Source organism: Cygnus atratus, chromosome 3 (assembly GCF_013377495.2).
Source record: "Cygnus atratus isolate AKBS03 ecotype Queensland, Australia chromosome 3, CAtr_DNAZoo_HiC_assembly, whole genome shotgun sequence".
Lineage (NCBI taxonomy): Eukaryota > Metazoa > Chordata > Aves > Anseriformes > Anatidae > Cygnus > Cygnus atratus.
The window spans coordinates 75,289,501-75,311,253 of NC_066364.1; positions in this window are offsets into that span (position 1 = coordinate 75,289,501).

The window sequence follows — 21,753 nt, forward strand, 5'->3', positions numbered from 1 at the left end:
TTATGTTGCTCTTAATGCCTCTTGTATTTCCCCCAGTCATTAGGAGTGCTTTATTTTTCCCCAGATAAATTAAAATGATAAAACAGCAATTGTGATTTGCATGCCCAAATGCACGGTCCGGAAAATATAGAAGGAAAAGAGTGTCTGGAAAGCTAGCAAGCAATCTGTGTCTATAGTACCATAAACAGGAAAAAAAAAAAAAAAAGAGAGAGAGAGAAAAATAAAGGCATAGATAAAATGAAGGCACTTTGACAAAATCATTTTGAGAAAAAACAGTTGAAGAGGCTTTGTAGAATAGTCTTCCATACCCACATCAGATCTCTAAGGTCTGGGTTGGAATATGAATAGAAATCTCTGCACTATTAAAGTGAAAACTATTAGCCATGCACAGCATCATTACAGAAATGTTATCTTTCCAGCTACAGACTGCAGAACAAATCATTTGAAGACTGGTTATTCCTCATTATTATTATGAGTGATAGCCAAAAACTTTCATCACCAAAAATGTAATCAGGAGAAAATGATGACATTTTATATGTAGTTTCAATAACTGGTGAAGGTATTAGAGAAGAGCTTCTCTTAGAAAATAACTGTGGAGCAACTAGTCACAACATACTCATTAAATGGAAGCAAAATGAAAAATGTTGAATCTTTTTTTTTTCAGTGTAAATTCTGAGAAATGTGGGGGAATGAGTTAGCAGAGGTGGGCTGGACAGCCCAGGGACTTAAATGTTCAAGTTTGTTGTTTCCTTAAACCAGGACTTCAAAACTCAAAACCATTAAAAATTTGCAGCTTCAGCAAAGGGAAAAAAACCTACTAGGAAAGAAGTCTGAACTAATGACTTCTGAGAAGAGAGTGTTAGGAATTGGACATGATAGTGCAAGGAACAGAAAAACAGATGTAAGCAGTTCCTTTCCCACTTTGCTGTACTCCTACAGAAGCGAACTGTTCTTTTCCAATATTCTCAAGGAAGACATTAACTCAGAATTAATTGGTACAAAACATATTAAGTACTGATGAAATTTGCAGGTCACCCAAAACTAAGGGCACTGCAAGTATATTGGAGGATCCAGACATCACACAGAGAGAAGTAGATGCCTTTCAGTGTAAGATTAACATGAAGGAGTGAAATTCACTTACAAAAAGTACTGGAGATAATAGCAAGGATATTCATGCTGACAGTTTCATCAGTTGGGAATGACAACATGAAAAACTGGTGTAATGAAGATGCAAAAAAGCCAAATTTCATCTTAGGTGCCTTCAAGTAAGGTATTTCCAATAGAGTTAGGAAAATATGAGTGCAACTCTGTAAGATGTCAAAAGAGCCTTATTTGGGATATCTGCAGTATTGTGAAAAACAGCCTGAGGGCCCACCAGTCCAAGCTGAAGCATGTGGAGAAAAGGGCTATTGGGATGAGCGGGGAGATGAAAGCCCCATCACACAAAAAGAGAACTAGAAGAACTTTGCTTGTTTGCTTTGCTGAATTAAGCCTGAGAGTGATATGATTGCTTTCCGTAAGCGAATAAACAGAAGGGAAAAGAGCTGGGAGCTGAACAATACTGGCACAAGAACAAACGTGTATAAATTATCCATGAATAAATTGAGGAGGAAAATAAAAAGATTTCTATTCATCAGAAGAGTGATGTTCTGCATCTGTCTTCTGGTAGGAATAATTAGGACAATGAATCTCAGCAGCTTTCGAATGCTGTGAATACGATTATATTACTGGTGGTCCTATCAGCAGAATAAACTTAGTAGCCAAAAAGCCCCTCTCTACTTGGGTGTTCTAACTTCTGATTACATAGCAGAGGTGCTCCTCGGGTATTTTTAATGCTTTATTATAGATAAGGTACCAAATATGAAGGAGCACTAAGGTGAAAATTAAACTCAAGCCTGTTTACCTGTGTTGAGTATTATTCCCCTGCAAATAAAACTACCAACTCACTCAGATGCATTTATTTCTTATTCTGTTTTGTTTGCAGTGAGCACTCTTTGCCATAGACACAGGGGAAGAGCAGGCAGACAGCCCTGCTCCATCGCAGCCGCGTTCTGGTGGGAGGCAGGTGGTATAAATCAGGTCACTCGCTCTGCAGTCACAGACCACAAGCCGAGCTATCACGGCTTCAGACCTCGCACCGACAAGGCCCCTAAAGATAAGCCATTAAATGCTCCTTACTGCCAGGCACTGCCCTTGTATGCAGCTTCTAGCCATTTGTGTCTATGACCACAGGGTGTTTTGGCTCCACCAGGGTGCTTTCTGCAGACTCTCCCAGCGGTTGAGTGTCCCCATGAGCTGTGGCCCCCTGGGTGCCTCAGCACCTCTGTGAATAAACCAACCTGAGGGAGGAGGAACGTGCAGAAGGCTCCAGGAGAGGTGGGCTCATCCTTGGCAGTGGTGGGAGAAGTACCTCTCTGTCGGGGAGAGCCGTGCTGAGGAAATGAGCATTTCTCCCAGGTAGAAATCAGAATAGATGACTGATACTTTTCTTCACCAGCAATTATTTTCTTTTTACTCTTTTAATGAAACAAACCCGAAATATTTGTTGTTCAGTAGTCACTGAATTGAAGAGAAAAAAACAGCTTGAGCCAAATTATGGGCTTCATTTAAGAAACCTTTTGGTATTTTCTACAATGAAGGAACTGGGAAATCAAAACACTGCCTTTTCAAGGGACATCCCACATGAAAGACTAAGTGGAGCAGTAAGGAAGGATTAGGCAGAAAGAGTATCTAAACCTAGTTCTCCCAGTCTGTAGTCATGGGCACAAATCTTCCGTGTCCCACCCGAGCACTCTGAGCTCTGGGCATAGGCACAGGACTGTGTTTCTCATTTTTAACCAATTATACTCTGCAAATCTGTTCAATATGAATTAGAAAAAGAAAAGCTTGAGAGCTTGAGTGATATGGTGGCCTGATGGCTTCAGCAGTGGGAACAGCTGAACTCTAGTCCTTGCTCCAATTAAGTGCTTAACCATATAAACAAAATATTTTTACCAGGTGTTGAAAAGGCCTTTTTGTTAGATTCCTATATAGCCCAGCTGTGAGGGCACTTCCCTGAAACACAGGGATTAGGAAGCTCACTTTCAGTTTCTGCCTACCTCCTGCCAGAAAATGGGTTTGAACCATGGTCTCCTCTCTTTGTGGGGTCTGCTGTCACCCATGCTACCAGAGGAAAGCCACTCTTTCCTTGGCAGCTTGATAAATACACCCTTGAACCTAGCCTCAAAATTGAAGCAATTCCTTCCAGAAGTGCCAAAGTAAGCCAGTTTGCATCTCAATCTCTTCATTATATTGATCCAAATGATTAAATGCAAATTGAATTCATGACTATTTTCAACCTTTCCTCTTGCTGCTTTGAGGGATTATGTTTTGGTCAAAGAATGAATTTACCATCAGCATTTGCCTGGCTCTAGCTCAGGGTTGTTCGAACAAGGAGCCTGGTGCCAGGTGTGCCTGCCCTTGATGTGAGCTTGGACACCCTTTCTCTGCTGCTCTGTCTCACATGGGCTGCATTTGCTTGCCCAGAGCCTGTTGTTCGTTATCTGGCTGTGGATCTGGAGCTTTTTCTTTCCATCTCAAAAGCGTGTTATGCAAAGACAGCACTGTGCTGTCAAATTAAAAGGGGAGAATAGCATTATTTAAGGGCAAATGTCGCTAACTTTTGTCATAGCGCTCTATAAATACAACACAACAGTATACGGTGTCTGCTCAGATCAAATGTTTGCGATGAAAGGATGTCTGCGAATCTATTTAAAGGGGATTAAGATTTTAGCTGGCTAGATTCTGGGTCATTGGTTTAACATCTACGTTATTCAGTACTGTAGTATCTGTCTGCTAGACAGATTGCTTTAACATCTATCCTCCGGCATACTGTGCTAATTATGCTCTCCCTCCTCTGAGGCGTTTTCATATCTACGCATGAGAAGTGCCGTCCAAGTGGCCACGATGATGATGGTGCTTTGTTAGCTGTCTGGCTCTCCCCTCCTGTGCCCCCCGGACCCCTGACAGACACGCAAGCGTCCGTGTGCTCCGTTCCTTGTTGAAGTCCTTGCGGGCACGTCCTCTAATGAGCTGCGCTCTCTCTTGCCACGCCAACCTGTCAGGGGACACAGTCACAGCCAGCAGCAGTGGCACTACAGGCTGTTATTAAACCGGGATGAACACAGATAGACCCAGAGCCAGTCTGACAATTTTATTTTTGTTTTAAGGGCCAGCGGGAAAATTAACGGGGAAAGGATGGCGTAGAAAAAGAGGATAATTTTGTGTCGGGACATTGAAATCAACTGGGTATTTTTTGCATGTTCATGTTATTTATCTCCTTGCTTTTTGCTCAGTTGTGGGCTGATTTATAGGAGAAAAATATAAAATAAAAAGGCAGGAAGTTCAGTACAGAGAGAATTAGACTGAAACCATTCAGCTGATGGAGACTGCCCTCCTCTTGAGCTGTGGGGGCAAATCTGCATTTGCCAGGTGCAAACTGGGTTTCCTGCACAGGCCACCCCCACCCACCCACATTCATGAAGGCCTCATTTTCCAGCAAATTTACTGCTCTCTGAAAGCATCCCAGCCCTTCCCTTGCCAGCCCTTACACTTGTCCCAGCCCTGCAGTGTGCAGACTGGAGACACACAAGCCTCCAGCCCGCACCCAGTGCCCAGCAGCACTGTGTGCCACTGCAGTGTCCCCTGGTTGCTCCTGCCCCCGGCGAGGTTTGTCCGGTGGAAAGGCGTAGCCTTGTTGTCCTCAAAGCACAGCAGCAGCAGACCTGTGATAACAGGAGCATGATAAATAGACACTAATGTGTCCTGCTAGACAGAATAATGAGATTACATATGAGCTGCCATATCATATCAATTAAACCCTCAGCCCTTTTAGTTCAGCAAATCCATCCTGCCACAGCAGTCGGTGCTTTGGGGAAAAGGGGCAGAGGGGGCAGCACTACCTAAACACACATCCTGTCCAAAATAGCCCCGGTGCTCCTGCTGCTGCTCGCCCAGGCAGTGGGCAAGGCTCCCAGGAGCACCACGGCTCTGAGCACTGCCAGCTGTGGGGTCCTCATCCCAAAAGGAGCGTAGCGGGATGGGATGGTGCCAACCAGCTGCCTTGCAGGCTGCAGAGATTCTGGAGCCATATGTGCCAGCAGACTAGGAAGCACGGTCACGTCCTTCTGCCCAGGTCCCCTGGCTCCAGCTGACGGCAGTGTTCATCCCACTTGGATGACAGCCTGCAGCATCCTGAGCGATCTCTCTGTGACAACTAAAGTGCACGCAGCATGGGCTTGCCAGGCCCAGTGTCCTCTGTGATGCAGCTCTTTCCCATGGCAGACATAGCGCCTGCCTTGGGCAAACCTGGCACATGAAGAGCCAGGAGGTAGAGCAAAGCGCTCAGCAGAAAACATCCCTATCTTTCGCCCCATTGCCCCGCTGTGTGGGACTGTCATATACTCAGGGGTTTGTACCTCTAATGGTGCATCTGTGGGCTTAATTAGATGTATTTTGGCTATTCACTCAAATTGTTGTGTAATGTTCCTCAGACTCTGTTGTCATGAGATAGCCACACACATACTCTGAGGAATGGTTTAAATATAGCCAACTGAAATTTATTTATTTACTTATTTATTTAATTTGGGCAATATAAAACTTCAGGAGATCAGGAATGATTTTTTTTTTCCATTTGACTTGTTTTGGATGAGCACAGTTGAACTGCACTTACTGTCCCCCAGATACTTACTCTAGGAATAGGGTGGGATGTAAAACATCCCAGTTCTTTCTCCAAATGCTTTCAGCACATCTCTTGCCTTGAAAGGTTTAGCAGATTGTTCTGAAAGCATAAAAACAAAGCAAATCTTAGTTCCCTATCCATTTGAGTCCTAAGGCTGGATTTACTAATATCTAAGATATGAGCTCTAGGTGGTGCCTGCTCTTGGTGTCTCTTTCCCATGTGAGTCCACTGGTGACTCCAGGATAATTTGCTGCATGGAACCTCTGCAAAACAAGCCTTCTTGTCCCACCTGCTGTCAGCTTCCCTCCACCTGGAGGGCCTGGGAAGAAAATAATAATGGAAAAAAAACAGTGGTTGCCAGTAGAGCCAGTCAAAACCTACAGGAAACGTGGTGGGGTGTCTGTGAAATGAGACCAACCTCTGTGTCACACCCAGGTGGTGTGCCATTCCCCCTGCTTTGGCCATGGTGTGGGTGCCAGGACTGGCTTCTCCACTGTCATCATTGGTGCACTGGCCAACAAGGTCCCCTGCCAAGTGAGATGTGGGGCCTGGCTCACACTTAAGGGCAGAAGTGGATGTCCAGCAGTGGGAGGTGGAGGAGCAGAAAGCAGAAGGAAGTGAGGATTGTGCAGAGGATTAAACAGCCAAGAAAGAGTCAGAGTATAAACTGATTGGAAGTGACCTACAGCAAGGGGCAAGAGAAAAAAGATAAAGGGAATCAAGGATAACTCTGAGAGGAAACTGAAGATGAAAAGATCAGGTCTGCTGAACAGAGAAAAGCATTCTGGTCACACACAGAACCATTCCTCAGGTGGGTTAGCTAGTGCCAGGGACAAAGCTCTCACTCCCCACTGCAAGGTGTAAGGTGGCAAAGATTACAGCTACACAGTAAAGATGCATGCATGACATTGGTTTCTAAACCAAGGGTTTTTGCTACCTGAAAGGTCTGTATTACTTTAAAAAATCACTATATTCAGTGGTGTTTTTAAAACAGGATTTAAATGCAACCAGATTACAGTAAAAACAGTTACAATGCATTATCATTTTTCTAGAGAGGGATGGTGCAATGGAGGAAAGAAAAAATGCAGTGATTGCAGCCCCGAGGATGGCAATGCCTCACAGTTTTTTCTGTCCCAGTTGGTGGTAAGATACCCCAGTAACATCAGAAGGTAGAAAAGGCTATTTGGGTTAGATTAGAAGTTCATCTTCTTATCCTGCCTCTACCAGCAGCCCAAAGCAGCACTTGGGGAAGCAATACCAGAGTGGGGTCAGCAAACAGCCACCTCCCCCTGACCTGCCTGCTTAGCAAGCAACAGTTATATCAGAAGAGTAAATACATGTACTTCTGGTGCAGTTCATGATTTCATTGATCCCTTAATGATGGAGCGCTGAAGTGGTAAGGACCTATGACTGTGCTTCAGGGGAGCCTGCCAGTGGGAATCTGGGAAGCTCCCAGCTGCTCCCCACCTGATCTGGGGGTTCTGCCCCTCCAAAGGGCTCCTTGGAGCATCATGTCTGTTGTCCATGTTCTTCTGAGAAGTGGTTTTAGTGTGGAGAAAATATCTTTTCAAACATATTTCATATGGTCGGAAAAAAGGTGTTTTACACTAGGGATGTGCTGGTGTAGAAAGAGGTGGTATCTTAAAAGTGGCCTATGTCATGCGGAGAGGCAGAGCTGGTGAGCGGTGGTGGTCATCATCATGTCATCAGATGTGAGCTCCTGGGCTGGTGTGGCATCAAGGACAGGCACTGCACCAAAGGAGCTAGAAATGTTCTTGCCCTTTGGCAACCAGAAGGAATCTGTAATATGCAAGTGCTCAGCAAGAGTGGAAATGAAGGGTTGAGTCACAATCTGGGCACCAGGCATGAGCCCTTCATATAAGATGCCTTTATGCACCTTGCAACAGCCTCTGATGAACCTTAAAAAGGATTTAGCTCCCCTCAAGCAGTGCAGTTTCAGAACAGACCACCTGCACGGTAACGAAGAAAACCAGTTCAAAAACACAGTAGGGATTGGTGAGAGATAACAAATTCATCTGAAAAGCCATGCTGAAAAAAAATTAAAAATGTTTAGGAATGGGAAGAAAAGGTCTTCAGTTGATTCAGTGTTGCGCATCAAGTTGGAAATGCCTATGACATTTTGGAAATGCCGACAGCTTGGGGAAATGAAGCAAGTTGCCATGATCTCAGAGTCCTGCTTGTCCCAGCAGGGACGGAAGCAAAGGTCCTGCAACATGGCAGGAATTGTTAATACCTGGGCCCTGCAGAGGGACTGGCCTGCAGAGGCACGGGCTGCCTGGGGAGGCTGGGCATGGGGTACAAATCTGAGTGGATTTACAGTTATTTGAAGCGCTTGAGGAGAGCAAAGTGTTTTTAGCTCGAGGCTTTGGTCTGGGGGAAGGACTCCTGGCTCATCTCTGTGAATCAGCTTGCCTCGGGGCTAGCAGGCCGTGCAGGTTTTCGCGGGGCCTGCCTGCAGCGCGAGGAGCATGCTGTGAGCCCACACACGGGTGGCAGCAGGCCCAGCCGGTGGGGCGCCCTGCCTCCAAAATGTGATGCTGTCGGCACGAGGCTTCCAGAAAGCTTGTTGATCTTGATACTCAGCAGGACAAATGATTCAAATCTCCACATTTTTTTACAGGTCCTCTGAGTTCTTCACCACCCAGGCCTATTTGCTCCTGTCTGGAGGTGAGACTTTCTTAACGGTGTTCCCAAAATACCCATGGTGGGGCTGGAGAGCTGGCTATGAGGACTTCTTCAGAGGACTTTCTGACATCCTTCCACAGCTGTGCCAGCCCAAGCTGGCTCTGCAGCTCCTGCTATCATTAAAAAAAAAAAAAGAAAAAAAAAAGGTCTTTCCTTTGCTTCATCTTTCTGACAGATCTGTGCATTAGACTGGGGGTGCTCCCGTTGTTGCAGGGAGCCAGAGGCAGAGCCGCAGGCCCTGGTGGCATGCAGCTGGCATCCAGAGCCATTGTGTGCACAGGGAAGGGAGCCCGCAGAGCCCCTTGACAGACCTGCTGTGCTCTGGGGGAGGTTTTCTCCGTGTGGAGTCCGAGATGGGCAGTATTTTGAATGATGCATAATAATGGCACTGCGGCCATCAGGGCGAATTCTTGCCTTGCTGCAAGAAAAAGGTTGTGAAATCCTGCTACTAAATTTGGGGGGAAATTTCTATGTCGGCTGAGCTTCTTGGTAAGTGTGTTATAAATGATTGCCCAAGTTGTGAGCAGAATGAGCTGTGACATTACAAAAGCCAAGTGACTGCTGGGTGCTATCTGTCCCTACTTGACCTCCTTCACATCTCTCTGAGAAACACAAAAAGTTGGGGGGGCGCATCTGGGCCTTCAATGAAATGCCTCACAAATGAAACTAAGCAGAGCCCTCACTTCTGCCCTGGGCCCCTGTGATACCCTGTCACCCCCTCTCTTTTGGACTACCTCCCAGCTAAAGACATAGCTGTGTCCTGGTTCGCTGTGCATGCAGGATGCTGCTCGACACCATGCGTGGCTGGAGAAGTGTCTCCTTCCTTGAAGATCTTCAAAAGCCCCCTGAACATGATCTCCAGAGGTCCTTTCCAACCTAAGCCCTTCTGTGATCCCATGAAGTGCCCTGAGCTCCTGCTGCTGGATGCTGAAGAGACCATGGGATGTCTGAGGCAGCACCAAGGCTGGGCCAGCAGCAGCCTCCGCATTGCCTTATCATGGGGAGAAACCTGCAGATACCAGTGTGATCCCTGTGGAGCTGCCCAGGGCTGGGAGATGTCCCTCACCAGGGAACCATGTCCAGTGACAGCCACTGCACAGGGGCCAAGAATCAGCTGGACAAAATCACAGCTGTTATTTCCATTTTCAGGTGTGATTTGATGCAGCAGTCAAGATGGGCTGGGTCACACCTGTAAGCTACAGTGGCAGTTTACATTAGGATGGGATAACAGCATATTCAGACTTTTTTTCAATGTGATAGTTCTGAAGCTGTTTATTTTTCCCCCCATAATATTTATAACACTGCAGTGACAAACAATTTCTACCCTAATTTCTAACACCATGATTTACCTAGTAGACATTTTCTAGATTTATAGCAGCCTGCTATGCTTCCCTTTTGGGGCACTTACTTTTGTAATATCATTAGCCTAATATTTAGTCAGAATAGAAATTTTATGATCCCAATAAAAACTAATTATGATGCGGCACTCACCTCATAAGTCAGTACGTGTCAGTCCTCTGAGGCATTACACATGCTATCACCAGGCTTGAAGACAGTTAAACACGTGATCGGATGCAGCACAGCACCAACAGAAATAGGTACAAAGCTGAACCTCACTCTTAGGTGAGAGTTGTTTAATGACTGGCCTCTCAGTGTTAAAGCTTTTGTATGTATTGGGTAGACTATGCTATTCAGTTCATGTTTTTATTGTGCTTAGGAACCAATCTTAAATGGTACTGGGTAAAAATGAAGTTTTCAGTTGTTTTGCCTCTGTTGCCCGCCTCTCCTCTTCCCCTCTGTGCCTCTGCTACCCTGCTCCCATCCCCTTCCCAGCCCTAGATACCAGCTTCCCCCTCTGCCCAGCTGGTGACAGCTCCATACCTTGCATCACTGCTTCCCAGAGGAAAAGAGACTGCCACGCATGCCTATGCGGGGCTTTTCTCCAGGTTTTGCTGTGACTGTGTTATAAGACAAGGGAAGCGGTAATTGCCTTTTGGCCCAGAGGCAGAAGGCCTCAGAATTACCCCGAAAGGCCTTGAATCAGTAAACAGCAATTACAGTAGCTCTCTCTGAGGGAGAGAGTGATGTCATGGTGATTTTGAACAAATAAAAGCACTTGAAAATGATAAGAGCCCAGGCAATTTTACACTGCCGTCTTTTCAGATTTGACTATTTGTATCCTGTGTTTCAGTTCATTAAGGCTGCTTCATGGGCAGCTGACTGCAGAGGTTTGTGTCTTCTGCCTTGCCCCTGTCGCTTCGCCCATGCCTGGCCACCTGCCCACACCCCATGGCCACCCCATCTCAGAGCACCCTGCCCCGCTGCAGATGACTGGCCAACCAACATTTCTTCCTGCTTTCCTAAACCCCTTTCCAACTCCACCAGCACTGCCCAGTTGTGTGCCTCCTTATCTGTCTTCTACTAAAAGGGACATGTCAATGTGGGCCTCCTTGGTCATTCATTTCTCCACAACCCTCTCGCCAGCCTTTGGCCACTGCTGCCAAATTTCTTGATTGCTTATAGATCATGAAGTTGGATGTAATTGTTGTGACCATCTGGTCTGATCTCTAATATAATTTAAGCCATGGGTCTATTCTGAATTATTTCCTGATGTCTTTTCTAAAAAAAGACATTCAAAAATGCCAGATCTTAGCTTGTTCTTTCTGATGATGGAGCAGCAAGCAGAAGTGCTGGCTGTTTGTTGCTCCATTTGCTGCTTACTATTAAAAGTACATTCTTTACTTCTAGTCTGAATTTGTCAGCTTCAACTTCCAGCTGTTAGATCCAGTTGCATCTTTATCTGAAGAGTCCTCCTTCTCATTTCTGTTCCTCAAATAGATGCTATGATTAATTCATCTCTTAAACTTTGTTTTCTTAAAATTAACCATCTGGGCTCCTGAGTTTTTCTGCAATGTTTTCCAGTCTCTAGCTTTCTCTGAAGTACCCTTAACTGATTCAGCTCTTTCTTGGACGGAGTGCACCATGAAAGGGTACCACAATGTCACAATCCAGCCCTAATTGTCATTCTATATATCAAAAAACAATGTTTACTCTTCTGCACCACTTCAGTGGCTTGCAAAAGGTGCTCCCCCTCCACAGGGAATATATGCTACAGTATTTAAGAGTGATCCAGCAACACAGTGAAAGAAAACTTTTTATATTTGCCCTTGTAAGATGTAAATCACCTTGAGGACTTGAGATACATATCAATGATATATCCTGCTTTCCTTGTTGTTTCCACACTATTACATAAACTACAGACGAAAAGGGTTTTGATACCTTTTTTTTTTTTTTTTTTTTTAGGATTATTCAACACTTCCCCATACCCAACTCATTTTTAAATAAACTGTCATTCTGTAAATATGACCTGGGCTCTTTCTCCCTAGATTCAAGGTTTTGCAGTTGGTAATATTTCAGCGGGTATTTTCCCCTTGCATCCAGCTTATAAATGATCCAAATCAGTCTCTCATTATTAGATTTCCAGTCTTTTTACTGCCTCATAAATTTAGCAAGGGATTATTCTACATATTCTTTCAGATCAGTAGCAATTATTTGGCATAGCATATGTACAAAAACTAAGCTTCATGAAACATCTACAAAAACAGACCTATTTATAGATGATTCCCCATTGCAGTTTTATTTCCAGATCTCCAAGTCAGCTAGTTCCTAGACCCTCTAACATCTACTGTGATGATTTTGTATCTGTTGAGTTCCTTATTCAGCATACAAAGTGGTACCAACCCAAACGTCTAACAGAAGACTCTTATTTCAGCCTTATTTGTTATCAGTCAAGCTTGGAATTTAACTGATTTTTAAAGGATAAAATCACGTTCTTTGAATATAATTGTATTTTGTCAAAATCTGTGTGAGTTTGTATTAATTGTATCTTTCTTTTTTTTTCTTTCTTTATGATAAAAAATTCTTTGTCACCTGTTTGACTATTCTGTAAGATTTCAGTTCAGTTGCACAGGGCTGGTACCATGGGATCATCTCATTTAATCTCTTTTTTAATATTGCTACCTTACTGGCTTTCTGCCAGTGCCCTGGAACTTCCCTGGTGTTTCAAGATGCATTGAAAATTAACATTACTGATACAGAGAGCCATTCATCAGCTCTTCTGAAGCTCTTGATTGCAAGGTTTCCTGGTTTTAGAAGTCTAGAGACAGTAGCTGCTCTTTAGCATCATCCTTGTCTTCCTTTGCAATGGAATATCCGTGTGGGCTCTGCCTTTTCACCAGATACAGAGCAGATGCATCTGTTGACCACTTCTGCCTTTTTTTGCATTCCTTCTAGTGGTGGGCAAGGGCACTGGGAAAGATTTCTTAAAATCTCTGCCTGATTATCATCACTGCCCTCTTTCTGAGGAGGCCAATCCACAGAAACAAGAGAATTTATGTGGCTAGAAACCTGATGTGTACACCCTCACCCATGGTGGGGTTTATATACAGCATTCCAGTGACTCTCCCAGTGCCACAAGGGGCTGGGCAGCTTTGCTCTGACATTCAGATCATTCCAGTTTGGATCAAGAAACCTCCACAAATTTTAATGCACCGATTAATTTTTTTAAGGAATGCCTAGTGGCAAATCAAAAAGATAGAGCATGAATGACAAACACTTCTTTTTCTAAGGGATTTCTTTTTGAAATTGTCTCTTTTTTGTTGAAAACTACATTGCTGACCTGTCACTGAACCTTCATTCATCTATATTGTATGTTCTGCATGTGCATACAGTACAATGGTGGCAAGTATTAAATATTCATTTCTTCTCCAAAGGAAAGATGTCTGAAAAGACTTTGCTTAAATCTTTGCTCTGCTTAAAGTTTGCACTGGCTCAAAATGAAAAGTGAAGTTACTATGAATATAGTATTCATCACCACTGTTGCTCTCAAATACTAACAGTGTTAAACTCATAGAAGGGGGAAAAAATACAACTCTGTCTTTTGAGTTGTTTCTAAATCATTCTGAAGTATTGCGGCATATGTTCCCATTAGGAGCAGCATAAGTCACAGAACAGTCTTTGCTTATGGAAGGTTCATGTCTGAATTGCTGGGCCATTTGGATTAAATTGCATTTAGCTGCTTGGCAGAGCCAATGGAGGTGCAAAGGGAGTTGCTAAAAATCTTTACTGCAGGAGAGCTTTGCTCCACAGTGTGTTTAAATTACTAGCATCCAAATTCTCACACCACTCATAGAAACAAGTCTGGTTAAAAGGAGCTGTGGATAATGGATTTAATGAACCACTACTTCAAGTGAGAATAGCTATTTGGTTGCCTAATAGCCATCATGCATTTGTTAAACTAGACCTGTGAGCTATACGGAGTTTCTGCTGTGTGAAGGGTAGTAGGAATCAGCAATATAGAGATATTACTTAGGAAAAAAAAAAATCCTTTTTTTTTTTTTTATATGAGTGAAGAATTTTTATTCAGCTTTTCAAAAAATAATATATTCATGGTAAGACGTGCAACAGAACAGGAAATTTCCCCATCTGAGATGCAGTGGCAAAAGAGCAGATTGTAATGGAAAACCTGTGCAGGCTGACATGTATCTCTAATAACACCCTGAACACTTGAAAGCATGTCAGGAGCATGTGTCTACGCACCTATACTCTATTAATATTTGATTTTTGATTATATTTTTATATTGCAGTTGTACATAGAAACCCCAGTTGCAACTAGTCTCCGTGCTACATGCGCAGACAGAATTGGGAAAAAAATCTAACATGGGGCTAGTTGACTCATGCAGACTTCAGAATGGAGAAGAGGACAGGGGAGGGGAGGGGAGAAGAGGAGAGGAGAGGGGAGGAGAGGACAGGACAGGAGAGGACAGGACAGGACAGGACAGGAGAGAAAAAACAAATCTGACCAAAAATAATTTTTTCCCTTTTATTTAAGCAGTCTCCAGCACAACGGGTCTCCCCGTTGTGTTTTTTGTGTTGTGTGACAATGTAAATGTTTACCGCTGCTGCTAATCATCATAACTCTAGCCACTGTAGCTTACAGCAATGGAAAGTGCACACCTGCCAGTCCATGAAATGGTCTGAGCTTTGCAGTGTCTGGCGTGTGGGTGGTGTTTACGGGAATGTGAAATGATGTGCTTCGGTGGCTTTACGAACGGTCTAGACTGAAGGAAGTTGCTCACCCTGCACTGACAGGCAGGGGTTTGGGATCAGAAAATAAATCCAAATTCATCAGAAAGGTGTTTTACAGAGAGCAAATGCTTGGGCTAGGAGTCCTCCTGTGTGCTGGGGCACTGTTTGGAGCTTGTGTCATGGAACTGGATTTGGTAGCAACAGACCTGACTTCCAAAAAGCACACATAATGTGGCAATGGAGAAAATGGGAGCATTAAGCTTGCAGACTTGGACTTGGATAAGGGCATGTGACTGGGCAGACCTCTGCCACAGAAGTGAAATTAGTGTAGATGTCCCAGAGACAGAGTACTCCTGGTAGCACGCTCTTTGGGAGTGAGGGCTAGAGGCATAAGATCACTGAGCTATCTAATGATGTAGACATGTAAGATGAGAGATATAAAGATGCATGGTGAGAGCAGACACATCAGAATGAGCAGCAGCTTGGGGGCGTGATGATTTCTGTGGATTAAGTTTTCATTCGCTTGCAGTGATGATGGGGAAGTTTCACAAATAAATCATCTGCCTCAAAGCCAAATGGTAATTTCTCAATGTGGGAGAGTTAAAGGCCTTCACTCTGTCTTGTGCTCCAACCATCAGGACCATCCTCCTTGGGTTACACTTGTTCGTGGGATGAGAGCTGCTCTCCAAGCATCCTGGTCCTCCTCCTGCACTCAGGCAGTTCCTGCCTGACTTTCCACTGAGTATTTATGAGGGCAGCATTTTCTCATATAGATAACTAATTTCAAGCACTCAATCACCAACTTATGTACTGATCTCTAGATACTCATGTCAAAAATATTGGCTGTTGGGCCTCATATTCTCTCTAAGAATGAGATATTATTTAATCTGTCATGAATTGTGAGTATAAATATCTGCAAACATCCTCAATACTTGAAAATATTCAGCTTGCAATATTGCAGAACTTGCAAGGTCTGCAAATACCCCTTAGCTTGAAGAGCTGAGATGGTTATATTATTATTTAAAATGCTGGAGCACATAGGATGGCACAGGCTCCTACAGCCTGATTCAGAAGCCTTATAGCTCTGTATCTCAGAGTAGCTGCAAATTAAATGTGAAGGGCTATGAATGAGAGTGGGTTAAGCTATCATGTAGTGCTGCTGTGGAGATAGCTGTTATTTATCATTACCTCCCACTGTGAGGTTGGAATAGGCAACCTGAATGTCACATATACGGTATTTATAATGCTGTTTTAAGGTCATCTCCATGTGCAGATGCTCTAGACAGAGTGGCTGATAAGTACAGATGTGGCTGTTGCAAGGCACTAGATAGATTTGAGACGATTACTTTGTAAAAGCCATATTTCAGCCAGGAATACTGCTGCATTCACTGTCACTGGCAACCTTCCAGCCACCAACAGCTGGCAATTAACACCTACACAAAGATGCCCAAACTTTGTCCAGCCAAAGGCTTCAGTGGCCATTTGCCAGGAGCTTTGGGGCTGTACCTATTTTACATAAAACGGAGCAGACTGTGGCTGATTTAATCTTTCCTATGGAGCTGTGGCCCACAAAGACTTTTGCTTCTGGCATGCTTTGCTGTACCCTAATCAAACCATTGCCCCATTGTGGAACTCAATGGGCCACATTTAGCCTCAAGGTTGTATTCTGTGGTTTTTTTCCATGAATTATGTTAACTACTGACAAAGCACACAAAGCCGTTCAAACCGAGTGTGGAAACGCAGCAGTTAATCACATCTCTTTGTACGTGAAGAGAAGGAAGAGATGTTGCCAAGATATAATACATGTTCTGATGATATAATTTAACAGTAACTACCAACAGACTGCTAGTCATTTGTGCTGATCATTATGAATGAGGGAAAGTTTCTGACCTGAACATTTGCAGACTCATTACAAGATAAGGAAAGAGATATTAGCCTCATATAAATCCTTCTGAAGAAGCAGCCTGGAGAGAAGATCCCAGACAACGTGAAAGGCAGATGGCAGCTTCAGGCCCCACTGCATAGAGGAAGGGAAGAGCCTCTCTCGGACTGTCCCCACTGCCACCCCCACAGCTGCTCCAGCTGTCTCCCCGCAGCAAAAGAGCTCGGTAGCCGTCAAGTGAAGAAGACAAATCTGTGCAACCTGGTGCAGAAGGGCAAAGAGAATATTGGGTGTACATTACCTCAGGTTTTACGCTCCTAACTCCGGTGAGGTCAGCGGAGCCCAACTCAGCTAGGACTGCCCTCTCCCTCTTCTGGCATTGCTCTGGGCATGGCCTAGCAGGTGGGTGCCCAGAGTAGCAGGACTCTGTGCCATGTGTTACCACCTGAGAAACGACGGCCAAAACCCAGGGCTTGGTTTCTCTAGGTTAGCCTGTTAACCTTTGTTTCATGATGTCATGTTCTGGGGCCTCTGGCTTGATGTGGCTCTTGCCCTGTTTTCTGCGAGCTAGACCAGCACCAGCAGGAGAAATGGAGACCGCTCACCTGCTTCCCCATGCCCTGGAGCAGCCAGGAGCTTGGTGATCTGAAGGATGGGTTTACCCTCTCACACTGGAGAGGGATTTGAACCCACAGTTCCCATTATCTGCATGGGCAGCGTACTACTCTTACCCTGCGTGAAGCGAGATGTGGGCACTCTGCTCCAGCCATATTTTGGCAGAAGAATGGCACTCCTCCTCCTTCCCCCAGCTGTCCTCTTGGAAGAGATGCTTAACTATCTAACAAAAATGAGAATTACAGGCTGTGAATCTTGGTCTGGCAGATTGACATGCCTGCAGCCTGAAAATAGATGACTAAGCTCCTCAGAGGGGCACAATTTAAGAAGCAATCTTTTCCTTGGCGTTTCCTGTTGGCTATCCTGGAAACCTCCCGGTCACGATGCAGGCTGCTGTGGGATGCCTCTGTCCTCTCTGGCTCTGCACAGGGACCTAATTCCTGAGGTATACAAACCATGCAGGGAAGGAGGCTGAACTTGGCAGCCTGAGCTTCTCTTTACAGGGTTACAAAATCTGGCACTGTGGTGCCAGAGGTATGCCCAGACTCGTAGGTATGACGTCTAGGGCAAGCTCAGTGTTCAGGCACTCTCACCTGGCTTCTGCTTGTTTTGCAGGAAGCACTGATAGACAGTGCTGTCATCTAGCTGTGCTCCTGCATACAGGCAGTATGTACCTGTGTTTTCTTTCCCTTTTTCTTTTGCTGTGCTGAAATGTATATGGACACCATATTCAGCCCTAATAAATGCAAATTAGTCCATAAGGGGCAGCACACAATCTTATTTCTGTGTGCCCAACAATTGACTCCAGCCTAGTTTTACCTTTCAAGAGTGAGATCTCAAGGATAAAAGAGTGCTACTGAAATGTCAGCTCAATATTTGGAGAGGTCAAGGAAGCAAATAGAGCATAAGGAACTAGGAGGAAAGGAAAGAGATAAGAAATCATAATCTCTTTTCACTCCCATGAATACTTCCAAGGTTCATTTACATTTTTTAAACTGTATGTAGATCTGGCAGCCCTATCAGATTCTAAACCGTGGCAGAACAGGCAAGAGTGCAGTAAGTGAAGCTGAGAAGATCCAGTGTATGAAGATATGTCTGAAGAGATGTTAAGTACAAGAGGACTCTAAGTCTAGAATAAGGAAGGCTGCAGGGGAATATTATGTAAAATGGTCTGAAGCACAGAAAAGGTAAATGGGCAATGTTGTTTGTTGCACCTTGCAATACAAGAGCTAGGGGGGTTCAGGTAGAATCACCCAGTGATAGCTCAGGTCATGTGAATGCATCGCCTGTAGATCTCAGTTCATCACTTCATGATGTCCTTGACAAGCAGAATTTAATGTCAGACCAAAAAACTGACACAAACTCATGAAAGGTGATTCTATTTTGGATTACCAAACACAAGGATAGCACTTGTCACTCATGAAGTCATGAGGGCATGGGTCATTGGAGATGAGGAAGAAAAATCAAGGCTCTAGCTCTGCATACCTGCCCTTTCTTGCATTCTTTCTGTGAGCATCCCTAGGATTTGTGACACTAACAGAAACAGACACATAGATGAACCCAATTTATAACAGGTCTTAAATTATCTTTAGCCTTTCTTGAAAAAGCGTCAAAGGAAAAAAAAAAAAAAAAAAAGGATCAGCCCAGGCAGCTGCTTGCATCTCTTCCCGTATAATGAAAGATTATTCTTCAGATGAATTCACCTTGGCTCAAAATGTTGGCCTTGTTCATTGTCTTCTAAGGCAAATAATTAATAAAATGCTTCTACATGCAAGCATTTCACTTTTTTTTTTTCTTACCAGCTTGCATCCTTGCAACAGTGAAACATTTACATACATCTTTCAAAGGATCCCCCAGAAGTTTACCGAAGCCTGATCCCCGCTGACCCCTGAGAGGCAGGGTTTTAGGATAGGGAGATGAACTGTGATAGTCAAGTACTTATCCAAGCTCATGTACAAAGCCGCTAGCAGACCAGGGACCTCTGGATATCCTAGCAGTGGGGGCTTTGCCCCGAAGGTCAGCCCTGCCTCTTCCCAACAACCTCATGCAATCCACTAATCTTCAGCCCCTCTGTTTAAGAGCAGGCAGCCATTTATTTTATTGGAGGATGTGAACACGTGTAAGCACACGTTATGACTATCAGTGCCTCAGACAGGTCCTTGCTGCAGACCAGGTGACACCTGCCTTGCTCTGAAAGCAGCACAGCTCCCACAAACATTTGTGGGCCTGGGCCTTCATGCTGGCATGAGGAACACAACCTGGTAGGAGCAGACCTAGGGCCACCCTCCCTCTTTGCATGGGATGGGGAGCTTATACCCCAGCAATAGCAGCTGCACGCATACGAGCCCAACTTCCCTGCTCTCAGCGGGATGCCCAAAATGCCTCTGCAGTAGGAAGAGTCATGGGCTGTCTGTGGCCAAGGCTGATTTGACTTTCTGAGACGAAGAAAAAGCTCACACAGTCAAGTAGGAGATTTTTCTCTCTTGCAAATCAGTGTGTTGGTGGAAGGAGAAGAAATATTTTAATGAATTATTCACCACCCCTCTTCCCTCTGGAATGGACTAAGGAGTGGAGATAGGCTTCCTGCTGAACAGGTTGAAAGGCATGCTGTTTTTCAGAAGGACTGAGCCACCTTTCTGCTGAACACAAGTAATTCAACACTAGGACATGCAACAAAAGGGTGGTGGGAAAAGGTGGGGGTGAAAAGCTGTGCAGATGCTTTAAAGAAAAATAACCAGATGATGGGGAGGGGAGGGGGAGGGGAAGGTGGGTAGAAATCCCCACAGCTTCACACGCAGTAATTATTTCACAGATAGCCTAATGAAAAAACGCATCGCCTTATCCCGATGGAGGGCAAAACCCTCCTATTCTCCTCCTAGGAAAACTTCTATGCCCAGTGCATGTCAGAGGTCTTAGGGGACAGCCACGACTGCAGGGGGACAAGCTGAGGGTGGCAGTGGCTGTGCTGCTGGGAGCCACGGGGGGAGCAGCACGGGAAGGAGGAGCTGGCTCAGCCACCGAGCATCCCCACAGCTGCACACAGGCAGGGTCCCAGCCGGCAGGCTGGGTGCTGCTTTCCACCGAACACGTAGCAGCACATCACCTTCATAATGAGAAGCAACATCTCCTGCAGGATTTTCCTGTGCGCTCCAAGGGGAAGGCATTAATTAACATGGGACACGTGCTGTCTCGTGGCAAGGCAGCTGCCACCTTTTGCACAGCCAGGAGTGAGATGTTATTAGGATTTCTCAGAGTTACAGGCGATAATTTCCACAGCTGTCAGGAAAAGTATTGCAGTCACCATGAGTGTAACCCTTGTCTGGATCTCATGAGGATGGGTAAAGATGAAATAATCTCTTGTCTGGGAGCACCAGTTGCCTAGGGATCAGCGGCCATGACCTGATTATACTCGCTGTAGGCAGACAAAAGATGGTCGCAGTTAGGTTATTCAAAAAGGTCTTGTTTTCCAAAGTCAAAGAAAATTGCCAGGGAAATTAACTGGGAGGAAAGGTGTAAAGAGAGAAACAGGAGTCCTTTAAGAGAACTAATTAGCTGGCCAGAAAGCCGCGGTTTCACACAGTAGAGATGGGGGAGAGTTGGTTACCAGACCACCTTGGCTCATCTGCAAAGTGAAAGCAATTAGAAATAACTAAGCAATATATCACACATGGAAAATAGATAACAAGGGATATAAACAAGTAGATACTTAAAGCATGTGGCAAGGGACAATACAAAGAACCAGAAATATCTTAGAAGTAGACAAAAGTGTAGACTAGATTTAGACCACTTGCTAGATAGGATAGGTAAAATTGTTAGTAATAGTGTAGAAGAGGAAAAATGGGAAATAAACAGTCTGCAGGAAAAAAAAAAAAAAAGTAGATAATGGATACATATTACATGAAGCTGAGTCATATAACAGAATTGTCAGGTGTTGTAACAACATTTTTTGAAAGATACAGTACGAAAACTTTAGAAAGCATGAAAAAGGAGCCACAGAAAGTATTTGGAGGCTTAGCTACAAGGGCTATTGGATTATAGAATATTTTCTCCTTTCACAGGCAGTAAAATGATCTTTATTCTGGCAGAGAACCGTAAAACGCAAACCAATGGCTGGAAGCTGAGTCCAAAGTGTGTATTTTTAACAGCAAGGGTAATTAACCATTGAGAGAACCAGAGAAAGTCAGTTGCTGGAAGGCATGTTTTGGCCACAGCCAAGTTTGCCAGATAAGGGCCTGGGCAATACTCTCAGGTGACTTTGATGCAAGTAAAAATTATTTTGAGGCTGGTGGGCTAAGGGAGCCTGGCAGGTTCCAGCAAAGTACCACAGAGGATACTATATATAGCAACTGGACACTGAGAGAAGAAATATTCCTTTAAGGGAAAAAAAAAAAAAAAAAAAAACAAAAAAGACCCAGCTGTGATTTAGTTAAATGTAAAATGGAGCAGGAAGCTGGCTGGAGAAAGGTCAGTGCCACAGCTCGCCTTGGGCACTCTGTACCTCAGTATTCCCATCAAAGGTTTGATGGTACTGATACTTTTTTGGGTGTTCCCAGCTGGTTGTATCCAGATCTTAAAAATTTGGGCTTGGTTGATACCTGTCCTTGTTCAGTACAAAATGTATACATCCTCCCACTGCTAAACCAACTAGTCATTAACAACATTTCCTTCTTCTTGATGAGGAAACAGGGCACAGATGAACCAGCCTTTAAATACTTCTCGTCATCTCCAGCAAAGATGTCACAGA